This window comes from Corvus brachyrhynchos, unplaced genomic scaffold, assembly GCF_000691975.1.
Source record: "Corvus brachyrhynchos isolate BGI_N302 unplaced genomic scaffold, ASM69197v1 scaffold14, whole genome shotgun sequence".
In the NCBI taxonomy this organism is placed as follows: Eukaryota; Metazoa; Chordata; class Aves; order Passeriformes; family Corvidae; genus Corvus; species Corvus brachyrhynchos.
Genome location: NW_008239110.1, coordinates 22,202,429 through 22,220,553, shown reverse-complemented (window position 1 = coordinate 22,220,553; position 18,125 = coordinate 22,202,429).

Sequence of the window (18,125 nt, the reverse complement as noted above, 5' to 3'; positions counted from 1 at the left end):
TTTTGCAAATCACTGTGGTATGCTACAGGAGACGCATTTAGAGCCCTTGTTATAGTTCATTGAGTAGCACTGCTGTTATCACCACCAGAGGAGAATTTTACTTGCATCAAGACTGAGTGACCTAGAATAAAGGAAAAACAATAATAATAAAAAAAAAGTGGGGAGGTTTGTTGGACGAGGATGAAACTGCATTTAGGTTGAATGAAAATCCCTTTATTACAAATACAATTTGAATCAAAATGGGAACTAGGAAAATTTGGCTTCCTGCCTTGTTTTGAATAACACTGAGCACACAGCAGCTATGATAATGTGAGTGCATATGTAACGACTCTATTATTATGTTTATATATGGAAACATCATTCACTGTCAGGGAAAATGAAAGATATCTTCATGGATTTGTGAACTGTGTAGGAAAATATTATTAAATAAAATATAGTCATAACAGCACAGACTCACCACATCCTGTGACAGAAAACTAATCATAGACAAGGATCATAAATATACAGATTAATTACTTTGGCTCTTACAATAAAAAGAGTGCTATTATAATGATTGAAGTTGTGTTATGATAATTTAAGTTTATTCACTAGGAATTGTAAATTGAAATACATAGGCTTGTATGTTCCCTCTTCCCCTTCTCCTAAGTTGTATGTAGTAGAAATTATTTTAGTAAATTCTTTCCTTAGTTTACACTAAAATATTAAAGAGAAACTGCCACTCTTAACAGAAAATCCATCATAGGATGTCTGTGCCATATCAACACCATTACAAGGACTCTTCTGCTTCTTTCCTGCTTTTAGGTATAATCAAATGGCTTAGCAGAAATACCATTAACTTCAAAAAAGTGGCAAACTTTTCAAAGGTTTGAGTACTCCTGATTAGCAGGAGATTTTACAAGAACTGCCTTAAAGGCAGCTTACTTGCCTTCAGAAAAGTAATAAACTAAGTGACATGGTAGATTTATAATCTCAACTGGTCAACAATTTCAGTGCTTTTTTTTTTTTCTTGATGGAAAATTGCCTGAATTTCTTCAGGAACAGAGAAAAGAAAAAGAAAAAGTGCTTCCACTGAGCTTGCTCTGTAAATACAAAAAGATTTAATGAAACATGCACAGTCAACCAAGTAATGATGAATGCAAACCTGTGAGGGTCAAAGCAGCATAGCAGGTGATGGGCCAGAAGGTGCAGTACTTCACAGTGTCTCCTGACGCTTCTCAGGCAATCACTTACCAGGCGTGAAGTCACCTTGGTGACCACTTACAAGGTGGAGGACACCCCATTAAGGACTGGCTGTCCTAAACCTTCCTACTGCTGGAACCTGGCTGAGCTGACGTTTTCTCACCTCAGTCAGGTTCTCTATTCTGCAGCAGCAACTCTGACTCCTCCTGTGTCATCACTCAATCATCTGATAAACTCTTCATTTCTGCAGAATAAAACTGGGTGTCCATTTCATTAAAACTGCAGCCACATTTTCCTGGAATGTCTACTTACATGTTACTGAATATGTTCAAATGAGAGTGGGCTGACGATTTGCATTTTAAAACTCTCACCAGTTAAGTCTATTTAACAAGAGTCTACTTGTCCTTCAACAAGTCATATCTTGCAGTGAAAAAAATCTCAATTACACAATGGTCTTAATATATGGGAACAAATGTGTTAGTTGACATGGAAACACTTTTTCTCCTTTCAAAGGCAAGAAAGGACAAAAAAAGCTTAAACTATTTAAAAGATATATTAGTATCCTTTCAGAATACACAGAAGGAAACAAAAGTTGTACAGTATAACGAACCACTGAAACCAGCATATTTCAAAGGCTATCTGCTTCAAATATTTGCATCTATTATTTCTAAACAATAATGACTTCTAACATGGTAAGACATTTGTATTCATTGAGGATAAAAGCCCTGAGCCTGCCAATACTTACACATGTGCTTTACTAACTTCAAACAATCTTTTTACTGTCCTAGAGGACTAAATATGGTTTCCTTTGACGCTCATGCACAGAGGACTGATGTCAGGCTCAAGGCTGAGTCCTGAAGGCTGATCTCTATTATTCAGCTATTACACCACCAGACTGTCTTGATTCTTGTCTAGAGACCGTTTCTCTGGTACAGTAACTCTGAATATGAAAGATAACTTACAATCACACTCGCCTTAAGGTACACAGATACGATTGCACTTATAAACTCTAATAAAAGGCCTAGTTTTTAGTGGTCTTACAGCTTTTATTAAGCAAAAAAGAAGTGGGCTTGGGGAGAGCTTTTATCTTCTTTTATTCTGGTCAAATGATGAATATGCAAATCTGAACATTTTATTCTGTAGATATATGCAAATAAGGAGGAAAGAGGGCAGATAAGGGCCTCTCCTCTCGGGCAGAATTCCTGGTCTCCAGCCTATTGCTGACCATTCCCAGTATCACTGCCTTAAAGACGGAATCTCTTGTGCCCTTTCTTGAGATGGGTTCTTTGCACAAAAGCAGTATTTTTCCTCCTGCTGCTGTCTAAGGCTGCAAAAACCTTCACAGAAATCATTACTGTCAAAAAACTGAACTAAATGGGACTTTGTGAGCAAAGATAAGGATGCGTGCACAAGCCAAGTTAACACACAGTAGTTGCAGCGTGGATGCACACAGGAAATTTGCAGATACCTATCTGCTTTAGATATCATGCACACAATTCCCCCTTACTGTAACAAGCACAATGTATTTGTTCTCATGTTTCTAGGAATTCATCAAGGTTAAAAAAAATGAAAGACAAACTTCAAATTCAAAAGGTCGCAGGCACATAATCAACCTGCAACATATCACACATTAATTATACATTACAATACTATTACATTACATTTAGATAAAAATGTTTAGATTGAAGAATGGCCACCATTTGCTCATTAATATTAGTAAAATATCCATGTAATTTTCTGAGTTTGTGTGCTGCTAAGAAAATTCAAAGGGCTATGCAGAATGCATACCAATGCAGAGTCAGCCATTTAAGATCATTCTTTTTTAGATTCCTTACCACACTGGCAAGAGGAAGATAGTTAACAGGCACAGTTGGACAACTTTGAATTTAATATCAAAGGTTTGAGGATGAAACAAACAAATGTCTGCTGTGATACTGGTCAACACTGAAGTTACTTCAAATACAAATCATGGGGAGAATAGATAAATTTGACCGAACTGGACTTTGTGTAATACAAACATGCCCAAGTACAATTTCTCTGACAGGAATGTACATCAACTATTTTATTATGTATTTGGCATTAAAAAGATGTATCCATAGTAAAAAACATCAAGCATAATAACAAATGCTGGCCACTCTACATCTATCTGAGCAAGTCCATCATCCTTCTATAACATTGTGCATTCGTAAAGGAGCCTGAAAATGCTTTAAAAATGGTCTGCTGCTGGGAGATGCTGAACTGAAAGAGCTTTTAGCAAAACCAAAAGAAACTGTATCTGCTCAGCATTCTGCAGAATCAAAACTCCGGAGTCTGGACAACAAAATTAACCAGAGTTTTTGCCAAAATGAGGACAGTAGAATTTGGCTGTTAGTCAATATCGGTGTGGAATGATATATTGCAAATATCGAACACAGAACTTCAAATAAAAAAACTTAATTCTAAACTGTCTGGCTTGTTTATAATGAAATAGCCAATGCTTTGCTACATGCTGGTTGTCTTATTGCTATACATGTAGATAGCCATGAATAAAGTTCTAAGTGGATTTCAAAATGCTTTGAATGTATGTTTTGTCATAATGCCATTGTCAGGTGGAAAATTTATTACTTCCAGTTTTACATGAGGAACTGAGTCACAGAAATGCTAAGTGGTTTGCCTCAAGCCCTCAAAAGAATGTCAGGACAAGGATTAACCATGCTTTCAGGACAAAGGCTATAGCTTGAACTGTTACAGCAATCTCCCTCTCCTATAAACTGTATTACATATATTTGATATGACCCTTAAAAATACCTGTGAGCTTTCTGACTGAACATAAAACTGATTTGAATTATTTTCTGTTCTATTGTTATTGGGCAGCATGGTTTGAAAGGCAAGTGTTTCAATTCTCAGGACCAGTATGATTCATACTTGCTTACTCCTAGAATTTTATCTATGATGTAAATTATGCACATGAAAAGTAGATCCTCTGGCAGACAATGAATGATTTCTGTGATAAAATAGGAGATTTAAAACAAACAAAAATTAATATTTATCAGAAAAGAAGCAAGATTTGTGGGTTTTACTAAAAAATATTACTAAATATCTGAATATAGATTTTCATGCTGGACCCAAGCCTGATCCTACTCTGAGCAAAGAACACAGGAAAATGCTTGTTGCCTCCCATAACAGGATCCAGCTAAATACCAGATAGCACAGCATTGTACTGTCAGGAAACCTGATATTTCATTTTCATGTAGGGCAGATCAGAAAATTAAAGCTCCTCTTTAAACAATTCTTGTCAAGAATATACAAAAAAAATTATATACAAATAATAAAGCTAGGTAAAAAAGCAATGTTCTGCTTCAGTTTCCTGGGATACACTCATCCCCTTTATGACCATTTGAGGCAACACCACATTTGTTTGCTTTCTGATTTCTGTCACCTTGCCTGCACTTATAGAATTTTCTAAGATTGCAAAGGGGGACCTGGTTATTTCTTACGTCTATCCTCCATTAACAGCTTAAAATAAATTCTAACATAACCAGATATGAAGTCTTCATCGTGACTCTTCATCACTTCAGTTATTGGCTCCATAGTCACCCAGACTAATATATTTGGTTATTGCCCAACTTAAATGTACATTAAAGCTGTGTCTGCAATAATACTATTTACAAGAGTAAATTCATTCCTTCTCATTCTATTCACTAGTATTTTCTATTATATTAATGCTAGGGGAGGAAGGATTTAGAACACTTCACCTTCTGCAGAAGTAATCAGAAAACATCTATGAACACTTGCAGTTGTGATGGGAAGAATAGAACAGAAGGCATTTTATTATGCTGATTTTATCCTATTTCTTTTGATTGGTGTTAACTAGAGTACAAAGATCCAAGGCTCATCAGAGGAAAAGGATCTATGCATTTTCAAAATTCCCTGTTAATAAAATAAATTTGAGGGGGGAAAATGTAATTCATACCTCACCATGTGAGTTCAACTCCACTAGCTGCCAACACCACAAAGCACTGGAGCATACTGTTAAGATGAGGAATGAAAACTATTCTAAAAGACAATATCAATCTAGAAATTCAGTCATTGAAAGCCTGCTTCATGAACTGAAGCTAATTAATGCTCGCATGTAGGGTTGAACCCAAACCATCAGAATTATAGCAGCTCCACAGCTGAATTACTGTTTTAGTATGCTGCCACTTAAAATTCCACCCAGTCACTTTAAAAGGATGGAGCACATGATTAAATTGTGCTATGGGAAGGGAAAAGATGAACAATTAAAGTAAAAATCTCTCTAAACCCAGAGATTACCTAAAATATTTAAATACAGAATTACTTTATATTGCAAAAGCACTTTCTGCAAAAAACATCCTTTAATTATCTGCACAGTTACTCCTTGTACATCTCTGTTTAGAAGCTCTAGAAAAGGTACTTTTGTCAGCTCAGTCTTACATATCTGCTTCAGTAAAGGACTTGAATATCCAAGTATCAAAGCCCAATGACAGCGCTGACAGTGTGAACTATGCAATTTTTTTAAGCAGAGTAATTTTTGTGTGCAGATGTCTGGAAGAATATAAATATGAAAATATTAAAATAAAAACCAAGGCTAGCCTGAGCAGATCCCTTTACCTTAGGAGAAGGAAAAAGCATAGGCCATTCTTAAGATGGCTATGAATCAATAGTACCTGGAAGTTATTTTCACGTTTGGCAAAATGACTTTAACTTGGGACATTGTCCATGACAGTGCTTTCACAAGCCCTTATCTTTCATTTGCTCTTGTTTGGATACTTTGCTTTCTGAAATAGACAAGAGTAAGATTTCAATGTGTGTTTAGGCTGGGAGAGGATGACCAGATGAATATGGCTATAAAACCCACATCTGCTAATGTCTCTAAATGATGCTACAGCTGCTGAAAATCATAACATTTAGTTGTCTAGGTTATCAACTACATCAAAATTATATTTACAACTGGATTTTTCATCAAATACATGGGATTACTGAAGGCAACATTTCAAAAGGAATTGAGTTAGGAGACTAAATCACATTGACTTTCAATGCAATGCAGGCATCCATGTGACATAAATAAGCGACGTATACAGATTAGTATTTTCAATACTAAGCCACGTAAAAGGCATGAGGCTTTTGCTGTGTTGGAAGAGGGGGCACAGCATTTCTAGAGACCATTGTTCATTGAAGCATAGTTCCTCCTTCTCCCAGGAGTAGCTGAAAGGCTTTCTCAGGCTGCCTTGAAGTGGGATAATTGTCTTCTGTGTGGTGTTTGCATTAGTTGTGACATTAAAACTGAGCTATCTTAAGAGAGTCAAACCAGCATGGCTTTGGCAATCCTCTGTCATAGTCAGAAGACACAAAGAGCAGTCCCGTAGTGAAGGAAACATGGACAACAACAAGGCCTTGCTCAGTGGCAGAATGAGTGGTAGTGCAACATGACCTGCAGAGGCCGTAAAGCAGGTGGAGGCCCTAGCAATAATTCTCTTTCAGATATGTCATACAAAGAGAGGGAGTATCAACATGGCAGCAGCTCCTTTACAGATGTTTCAGAGCAATCCCTGAGGCCCATAAATGACCCAGATGTCAATGGGTTGTCTTTGTGTGACTGGCATGGCGCGTGGCCCAGGGCATAGAGCTGCCATTCCTGACTGTGGAAAAGTGAGTGCAGATGTCTACTGGTAACTTAAGCAGGGATCATTCTTTTCAGACTCATATTCAGGACAACATCATCACTGCAGCTCAGGAGTTTGTACAGCTCACTCAGAAACATGTTCCCCTAATGAATCATTGATTTTGAAATAGCTTTCTATCTGGCGTCACACAAAGAAAAGTTTTGCTTCTGGTAGTGTCTTTAGTTCTGGAAAAATTATATAGCATGTAGAAAATTGACAGGAATTTTGACTTGGGCTTTAAGAAAACCAAAGGAGTCAAAAGCCTAAGGTCTTGAGTTCTTAAGTTTGTCAACTCCTCCTGAACTTCTAGGCTGCCCCTCCTTCTGAGCTGGATCTAGTTTTCTCTGTCCATACACACTGGCAATCATGGTAGATAACAGAAGTGATTTAGGAGAGGTGACCACCTTAGCAGAAGGGAGAGGTACTTAATTGATTTCACTGTGAGCAGTCAAAAACTAATGTCTATGGATCCCTCATGATGACTACCAGTAGCTGTATCTCAAAGATTGATGGAGAGCTTCTAGAATTACAGTGGAAGTACACAGGTAGCAGACCAGTCAGAACTCCCAAAGCTGAGTAACACCCAAGGCAAGTTTATTGGATGCAGGTGTGGATCCTACCACACAGCCAAAGAGATACTGATACTGAAGTCAGATAAGGTGATGGTGGCAAACAGCTGTGGCCCTACTGCATATAGGTTTAGAGTTGGGAAAGTCTACCAAGAAGCTGTCTGTTAAGGATCACTAATCAAGTTATGTGCACTTGTGTAGCTGCCTAGAAGAAAACATACTTTCCTCCTACCAGTTTGAAACAATGAAAATCATGCCCAGAATGGAGGACAGTGGTGTATCCCAGAAAAAGTCTCTTCAGGTTGGCTTAAAAATCACCTGTGTTTTTGGGGCAGGCCGAATTCCAAGAGAGGTGACCACGTTGCCTAGTTCCCTCTACAGATGACCAGCAAATGAGATGCCAGTTTATTCACTACAGGATCCCCCGTAAAAGGCAGATATCCTGACAATTAGCACAGGATAAAGTGATCAGAACTTCCAAACATCAGATCTTAATTCAACTAAGACAAGATCATTCAATTGCAATAACGTCTGGGGCAGCGTTCAGCGGGTTGAGAGAGGTGATACTTCCCCTCTACTCAGCATTGGTGAGACACATCTGGAGTCGTGCGTCCAGTGCTGCGCTACCCAGACTGAGAAAGATATGGACTTACCAGACTGAAGCCAGCACAAGACCACTAAAGTAATTATTGATCTGGAGCATGAGAGAACAGGCCAAAAGAGTCTGGAGAAGAAAAGGCTCAGAGGGATCTTATCAGCATCTTTAGTACCTGATGAGAGAAAATGAAGCAAATGAGATCCAGACTCTTCTGAGTGGCTCCCAGTGACAGGACAGGAGGCAATGGGCACAAACTGAAACACAGGCCTAGATTATCTCAAGAGCTTCCTTCCAACCTAAACGATTCTGTGATACTATAAAGACATTGCTGTACTTCCTGTTTGCAATTTTACAAGTCTCAGGGCCATTTATGTAAGTTTCTACCTTTTCATTATTATACATAAAGCAGCACCAGGGAATATTGGACCTGCAGAGAAAAAAAACAGGGACCAAAAGTAAAAATGTGATCTGATTTATACTCAGTCTGATGGAGAAGTTGCACAGAGCTGGAGCCTTTGCCAATAACCTACATCCTTCACAGTATTCTCAATGGTGATGTAATTGTTGAGTGTTGAGATATTTAACAAAAATAAGATTTTTGCTTTGTGATGAAAAATAACACCCAAGTGTCAGTAATTGTCATGCCTCATTTGAGATACCAAGGTCACTGTGGAAGCTGAAAATATCATCTGTTTAGTGGGGAAATGGGCTATGATAATCTACTGCAATTTTGGAAAACAATGAAGATATGCTGAATTCAAAGTTGTGCTGTCCAAACTAACCTTAGCAATTCAAATATGGGTCTTGGCAGAGGACTTACTTGACTCCTCAGAGAAAACCTATTATAGATCTCAAAGAGGAAGCTTGTGCACCTCCTCTCAAAGAGGAAATGGCTGGTTAACAATGTTGTCAGATGTGCTTATAACCACATCAGCTGAGTGCCTTTCTAACTGTATGAAATCACTGCCTAACACTAAGAAAACATTTTGTGAGGTGGTTATCAAAGACAACCAAGAAACAGTTGAAGATTAAAGTTTATTTAAGATATTTGAAAAGTACCAAATGTTTTAACGTGTAGTATCTGCATTTTGTACTGATTACTAGAAGGGTACTAAAAAATGAAGTAGCTAAATTTGACCCACTCTGATTCCTGGACTCATAAAATGCAAGAGACAGGGAGAAGAGTCATTGAAAAAAACCAGCCTGGAGCTAATGAATGGATATTGGCAAGCTCTGTTATTCCTGAAAACTAGAAGTTACATTAAATGCCTTTCTAGCCCCTCTATCAACTCTATCTGTTCCACATCCTGCTGCTATGACTAGATGTAACTTGCAGATGAGGTACTTTGATACTAGGGATATTCAGACGTATCTTGATACACCACCTTGCAAACTGAGTCCTTGCACAGAGATCTCCTCAAGTCTCTAAGGACTTCTTTTTCAGCAGTGTCACATAATTGACTGCAGGCTTTGGTAAAATCTACAAAGGTATTTAGACCCTGCACAGCCTAGTTACTGGGGATTCAAAATCAAAAGAAGTCTCAATTTCTCTCATATCAAATATAAGTCACTTACCTTCACCCCAAAGTCTCCCAAAGTCCTATTTCCACTCTTCTTATGATGTCTTGGTTCACTACTGTGACACTACAAGTCAGTGAGCTACTTACCCAGATGAAACCATGCCTTGGGCTCCTGCTGATTTTAATTCCTGTTTAAGGCCTTTTATTTGACACAGAACCAAAGTTTCCAAGGTACTTAGAGCAATAAACCTTCAGTCTTGGCTGGATCTTCTCCAATACTAAGCTGTCCTTCTATATCACAGCCAGATCCAAGCTTTCGTATCCTCATTTTACAGCTTCAGTCCTAGTAAACTCCTCCTCTCCTTCAAATACTTTCAAATTCTTTCTGCTACCAAGTATATGGAGTCTTTTGCAAGCGCTTTCCAATCTCAATTCACTTTACTCTTAGCAGAGTGGGGAGAAAGAGCTAAAGCTTCCAGTGTGTACCTCTGCGCCCAGAATGAGGCCTGGGATGGCGTAGCCTGGACAAAAACCTCCTTAAAATGTGCTTTCCTAGCAATACTTTTTTCTGATCACTGTGCTCTCATCTACTCATATAATCAGATTATCATCATCACCTTGGACATCTAATTGGGCCTCATCCCCAACCTTTGTTTTGCAGATATGTCTACACATCTCTAAGTTACTTTATCATGAATAGAGCTAAAATTCTCATCCAATTCTCAACTCTTCATATCTTGCAAAGTTAAACAATCTTCTCTCTTATAAATGCCTCTTTGCACCACTTGTCATATCCATCCTTCATCACATATTTCCCTACCTCTTGCTTTGGTCTGATCCCTCCTCTCTTTACATCTTCCACTGCTTCACCTTTTATATTGTAACCTATGCCGCAAACTCTCACATTCAGTTGCCTCTGTACAAATATTTCTGAGGCTGCTTCCTGGAAACTTACTTATTTTTGAGAGGCCACGGTTCATGAGAGCAGCCCACGTTTCAAAGAAGCACCTTGATGTTCCCCTCTGCCCTCCCTGTAAACATCAGCAGAGCTCCGTCACTGTACCCTTCAGATCCTTCTTTTGTGATTCTATAGGAAAACTGCTGCCTTGCTGAGATGACAGCTTGTCATGCTGACCAGTGCTAACTCAGTGCCTTCGTATTCTCTTCATCTGCTAGCATCCACTTCCACCTATTCTTTTGGACTCACATGGCAAGGTTTCCCTGACAGAGGTCACATCTTCTGCTGTGCTAGTATGATTTCTGATCTGTATGAGTTCTGCTGGGGGGTTCTGGGTGTAACTACAATTAAAAAAATCCATTCTAAGCTTTGAATGCAACATTGAATAGTATCTATTTAATACACAGGGCTAAACAGACACATTCATTAGCAGTCCAAGAGAAGCTGTGGCTCCAAATTAATTTCAAACAAGAATTCCACAAGTGAAGAGCCAGAAAGAAATCCATCTCAATCCATCTCCATTTTCAGATCATAGCATGACAGAATGCATCTGGAAGTGAGCAGATCACTGTTGCATTTTCTAAGATGTTAGAATATTTTTGGTTTAAAATCAAATCAAACTAACAAGACATAAAAGAATTAAAGAGTTTTCCCACCTTTTAGAAATCAGTGCTGTCACCACAACTTTAACAGAACTGTAGCAATTTATGCCAGGCAAACCCTAAGAACAATGTATTTATAAAAAAAAACTTGCACTGTTGATTAGGGAAGCAGTGTCTTGCTAATAATTTTTTATTTCTGTTTAGCACTTCTCTTAGTCTGGACAGACCAATCATTGAAGTTAGCTTTACTCTCCCATACCCAGTACTACAGCAGTGGTAGTCGTTTGCCTTCTTAGAAATGCATGATCAGAATGCTGTGGTTGTTACAGCACCCTAATGATAGAAATAGGTTATGGTTCAAACAGAGGCACTATGTTTTATTTTGCCAGCTGCATTAGATGCAAAAAGCTGACTTAAAAATCAGTTAATTGCATGTTTTGTTTTAAAAATATATTTTTAGATCAGTTTCTTCACCCTTACCTTAGGAAAATAAAAATTCTGACATTGCCTTCTTAGGAGCTCCCAACTATGATTAACAACCTACCCTTACATGTGGTATATGCAGCAGACCTGAACTTCCAGGTTTTACTGCTTGGATTTTGCTCGCTGAATCTTCCTTTCTTGCTTACTGTAAGCGTCTATCATTGACCTTCTGCTTTTTATTTCTGCTAGGCAGAATATATGGCATTCATATTCTGGCAGCCTAACTCGACATAAGGACTTTCAGTGGAGTCGGTAACTTTTTGGTCCTTGCTGAAGACACAGCAGTTCACTCGTCGTGGAACAAGAGTGGCACCCAGTGGCCAAAGAGCTTGGCCCTGCATTCATGTCCCGAAGTTTCTGCCTTCTGCATTTTATAAATCCCCTTCCCACACACTGAAGACAGAAATCCTTTCACGCTCAAGATCCCAGACCCAAATCCCACCTCTGGACTTGAAAGACAGAAGCTAGAGAACTGAAGCTAAAAGGTTTCCTCTCTGTCCTCGTTTTTCATGTCACATTTTCTGGGAGCACAAACAACCCACCACGGCTGAGGCACTTATAAAGGGTATCACTTATATCTGAGGAATCAGGCAGCAACTGACTCGCCTGACACGAGGAAGGAAGAAGAGGAGTTCAAGGATCTCATCTAACTCTAGCACGTTGTTCTGCGGTCCAGATGAGGCAAACGTATGTTTTTACACTGTCCTGCAAAACACATGTGGCAGGAGGAAAGGAAAACCCAGGGACAAGGAATACCCAGGGACACAGCCTGTTCTGTGATCTCCCCTCATAGGGAACATACAAGGTTCCATGCCACTCCTAGTCCACGGGTGGGTTTTACAAGGCCATAAGACAGCTATTGGAAAAGAGGCACAGATGGCCACATGATGTGGTGATGAACAGTTACCTGTGTTCTTTTAAAGGTTTAGGTAATTTTGTATTTATTTTCCATGATACACAATCAGAGTACAAAAGTCTGGGTTCCAAATGATATGGTATGTTGTATTTTTAATGAATATCTTTGTGGGAGCTGTTGCAAATGAGAAAGCTTTTACTCACCATATTTTTAACTAGGGGATACTTAAAGCTTAAAACTGGAACATCAATTTTCAAAACTCCATCAGAGACCATAATTAAGATTCAAACAACTATTATCCTCAAGGGAACATTCTCCAACACAGACACTTGGGTGTTGGGTGAACAAGACCAAGCTCACTAAAATACCAATGTTTCACAATGCTTTAAAATTCCCAATGATAAATGGATGATAAGTGCAGCGGCTGGTGCTACTGAGTCTTTGGTTTTTGTTTTTAGGTCCTACTTGCAGTGTGAAAATCCCCATTTCTGCAGAAGCCAGCAGATAATGTAAATGAGAGTCGTCTTGAGTCTCATCATTCCTGGCATTCCTGAAATTTTAACCCAAAATTTGCTTTAACTGGTATTTCTTATAAATGCCCAAGCACCTAAAATAACATGATCAAGTGCAAGTCAAAATTGTCAACTAAAAATAAACTTTCTAGTGTGGATGGCTACAGCTAGAGCTTTACAATGTGACCTGAGCTGATTAAGTGGCTCACAAATAAAAAGGCACATCAGAAGAACTGAGCATTAAAAGGAATTCTAATACTTTAAAATAAATATCATGAGTTTTAGCCATCTGCTGTGACAATACTGAAAGCCATGGATCTTTGTACTTCCTGAGTTATGTTAGGAAAGAACTCAGCAGTCTGGACAGAAATTTCTGCCAGATATTTTGGTAATGTGAAGTCTTTATTCTCTGAGTGTTCAGTTTTTGCTACACAGCATTATTGAAATGGTAACAAGAAAAACACTGCTCCTGATCAAAATGTGGCCTGACAAATCCACAGTGGTAGACTGATAGAAGTAGGAATATTTCCTCCACAACTGAATTACTTGGCTCTACCAGAAGAAATAGCTGAAGTAATATACAGATTTATTTCACATTGAGTGTAAATATTGAAGTGTGCAGGAAATTCAACCCAAAACAGGGACTCTAGAATGTATTGCCTCCATATCACAGAGCAAGAAACCATCTTACAGAGCCTCCGCAGAGTTAATACTGAAGAGGTTTCATAACAGTTTTGTACTGTTTTTGCAGCTCATGGCTTCTAAAATTACTGTGACTATACAAATGTACATCTCTCTCTGCTGTTATATTCCCTGAACTTCTTCCCATTTGCTAATTTATTTTCTTCAATATTTTATTTGGTCACAAAAGTCTTCCTGAGGGAGGGCAGTCACTGTGTTTGTTTGTACAGTGCCTGGTGCAATGGGCTCCTAACATCTATTTAGGATACTTATGAGGTAGTGTAACAGAAATAATAAACATTTTATTTTAACAAACAATAGAAAACAGTGTCTTTGAGAGAAAGCTGAAGAATAGAGGCCTTGTGGTATGAAAATACATCCAGCAGGGCAGAAAATACAAGATTTTCTGTCTCTAACCTCATTTGGGTGTTAAATTTCCTTATCATTCTACAATGTAATCTGGACACTTACATTTTGCCATCTTATTTACCCTAATTTGATGTAAAATAATTGTCAAATAGAATTTCTCAGAATGTCTCAGAATTGAGTGGAGTGTGGCATTTCAGGAGAATGGTATGGATCCTGTTTTTTTATAACATGATGCCATAATGTAAAACTAGTAACAATATTCCCAAGCAACAAAACCATTTAGCTCAGTCATACTGTACTTCCTTTTAGAGGGAGTTATTTTTAACTTATAAAAACCTGAACATAGAACCAGTAAACAATTAGTATCTACGCATGAGCTCAGCAAGTCTGGTGAAGATGCTTTTTCATCATTATGGACACAACTTCGATTTCAACCCTTGCAATGCTGGCAGGTGATCCTGAACTGAAGCTGTAGTCAAGTAAAGAACTCCAAGTGATGCCATGATGGTGTCTCTGCAAAACTGTTCTCAGAACCTGATCCTGAGCTTCTTCAAATGCTCAGTTTATCTGCCTCTGGCATCCACCTGATCTGTGGAATATGTGCTGAATGTTTCATTGGCTTCAAAATTAGCAGGCTCTGCATGTAAGGTCAGGACACAATCAAATGATGAGACAAGCAGATGGTGAATGCTGCCATTCTCAAAACATTTCTCCAGCACTTCAAAATTCTGTATTATTTTGTTTATGATTTTGTCAACTGCTCTCACCCTGGAGGAATGAAAAAAAAAAGGACTAAGACCTTCTTTACTAGATTCTTAAGCCAGGTTCTACTATGAAAATGGAGTTGCCCAAAGTCTAACTTATGAGGTCACTGAAGTTTAATTATTGCTATTTATACAAGTTCTCTCCATATTCCATCCTCTTTTTGCACATTTAAGATCTGTCTTGATTGTGTTGCTCATAACCCCTTGTTGTTACACGAGTACCTTTGCGGTAAGTAATCAGAAATATCTTCCAGGGACAGCTCCAGCACATCAAAGTACAAAGAGATGGGAGAGTCCCAGGGTGGGGGTCAGGCATTCACAAGAATGGAAAAATTCCTTCCAGCTTCCTTCTTTCACATCTCTTTTGTGAACTTTGTTAGGACCATAAGAAGGACTGCTCTTCCTGCATGCCTTACCAAACTGGCAAAGGCATGAAAGAGCTGGAATAAGCAGAATGAATAGATGAGAGCTTGGAAGGCTTTTTTTGTCCTACTGCAGAATATGCAAGACTTAGTTGAAGATACCTTCTAGAAATGATCAGTTGTTGCGGTATAAAGCCAGCTGGAAATTAAGCTCCAAGCAGCCATTTCCATTCCCCCCACCCTCCTCCAGTAAGAAAGGGACAAAAGGCAGAGATTATGTGTTGAGATAATAATTTACTGGAAAAGAAGCAAATATGGAAAACAAACAGTAACAGCAATAGCACTAATAACAACAGTGTATCAAATAGTGTGGTTGCACGCAAAAAATTGCCTGCAGAAATCCGACTGATTCAATGTTACCATGGCCAGCAATGTGGTCTGAAAACATTTCAGCTGTAAACAAGAATTGTTATTTTAGCAAGTGATTTTTTTACCAGAAAGTTTCTACAGGTAGAAGGATTAGCACAGATTACTGGATTTCATTCAAGTATTTAATTATAAATCTATTAGCGCTTGTTATTATTACAGTAATAGTTATGACCACATGAAATAACTTGGAAACTTCTATGCATGGGCATCTAATGAAAAAAAGTGTGTACTTTTAACCATGACAGAACAATACTTGCATACAAAAACTGAGGAGATTTGAGGTTGTAAGATGAAAAAGCTTAGCCTTGGTGACAATCAAGTATGAAATGCATTATTAAAACAATGCTCTGACGTGACATTTCTTAAGTAGAGAAAAACATAAGTTGGCATATTTTTTTGCTTGAGAGATAAAACAGCCTGGATGCCTCAGCTGGTCATAAAGCTGATTGATCCCATGCCATTTTCATACCTGCTCATCCTGAGTCACAGCCCATATTCCTTCAAATTTCTTCAGATTTTAAATAGAAAAAAATCACTATTATATTAATTTCTTGTAAAGCCCTTTTGGAATTGAGCTATTATCATTGGGCTAGTAGCAAATATCATTTGAAATCCCACATTTTCACCAACAGGTGGAGCTTACATTTTATATTTAATTTATAATGACTTTAAATTCAAATAATATATATTAAAACTGACATACAGACTCAAAACTCCAGTGTTTCAGAGAAGACTAGGACCATGAGAGTTTATTCCAACATTCCACTGTATGCAAATAAACCCTAGGCTAGATCCTCTTCTTACTGATACCAATTGCAAAGTTCCCTGAATTTTTAACGACTGAGTAATTAGATCCATTTTTGCTTCTCTGTAAATGTGGTCCCTTCTCATGATATTCTCTCTCCTACTGACACGACCTTCCCCCAGCTCTTTACACGTGTATTATTTATCTCACATGCATAGGTTTCAACTGTGATAAACTTGATTGGTCTCAGAACACAACTGAACCCACACCTATAAAGAGATATTGATGCAGATATTGTGTATCAGCCTTCCTCCATTTAACTCTTCACAGGACAACACTAACAGACATTACAGCATCTGCCGTTATTATTTAACTGGAATAGGCCATTGGTGGTAGAAGCTACACCTAATGCAGAAAACTATTTACAGTTACACCCATTATTTCTCCTTGAGTGAGAAATTATGTTTTGCAAATCCTTTAATGTCTTTATTTCTTTGCATCTACCTAACAATATCCTTTATTACTTCTGGCTTTTTAGTAAGTCTAGCTTTCAGGAAATATCTTCTTAACATTCAGTTGCACTGTCACAATAACACGGAATGATACGGGCAAAACTGAAAAAGAACCTTAAAATCCAATAGTTGTTTAAAAGTGCTCTGGAGATGGTAACTTGCTTAATCCACCGTGACAAAACATACTGTAGAAATAGTTTGCCATAATGGCTTTTGGTGCTACCAGTATACTTCAGGATGAACAAAACTATAAAACGTCTCAAGAATATATCCATAGATATAAATATACCTGCAAATATATGTAAGCATATGCACTTATATAATGTAATTACTCATATGATTACTATTATTGAATCTGCTTCTTCACTGCTAATTTCCTAGTCTGATCAAGATGTGTGTTGTGTAACTCCAATTGTAAAGTTCAGATATGCAAAAACAGAGAAAAAGATGAACTACAGGTTCTGATCACAGAAATGAGCACACAGATGTGTGCAGTATCCAGACTAGATGAAAAAGATCCTATCTATGGCTCACTTAAATCAGAAAACAAAACAAAATAAAGCTCCATTGTAAATATAGAAGACCAATCCCATTCCAGACTGATGTGCAAATCTGTGAACATGTATTTCCATTCAGCTCCCATGTTTTTTGGCAAGCATACCTTCCACAGCCTTCCTTATGCCTGTTACTGAAGCCTGCAGGTGACAGGCTACCCCCGTATACAGGGGTATCAGACAAACTGTGCTGCCACAGAAATGGATAAACTACACTTTAATGCACGATGACGAACGTCAACAGGTTTGGGTTTTTATTGCCCAGAATCATCCTTGCCAGGTACCACACTGGCACACCCACAGCAGTGCTATCTCATGGCTGTCCCTGCCAGCAGCGCAATGCAAGGTAAGCCCTCTCACTGTTACTCCAATGGGGCTTCCCGTTAGTTGTAAGTCATAGCTGTGCCAGAAGAGGTTGGACATTAGGACGAATTTTTTCACAAAAAGGATGATTAGACATTGGAATGGGCTGACCAGGGAGATGGTGGAGTCACCGTCCCTGGAGAGATTTTAAGGAAAAGACTAGACGTGGTGGTACTGAGTGCCATGGTGTAACTGACATGGCGGTGTTCAGTCACAGGTTGGCATCGATGATGACAAAGGTCTTGCCCAAACCGATTGATTCCCTGCTCCCTGGCAGCCACGTGAGGAACAGGGAAGGGAAAGCTTTCTGTAAGGTTTATGCAGAGAGCGCAGAAAAGCCCGAGCGGGCACAGGCCCGCGATTATCGCTGGGAGGGGCCGGGAAGCTCCCACACCGCCCGGCCCCG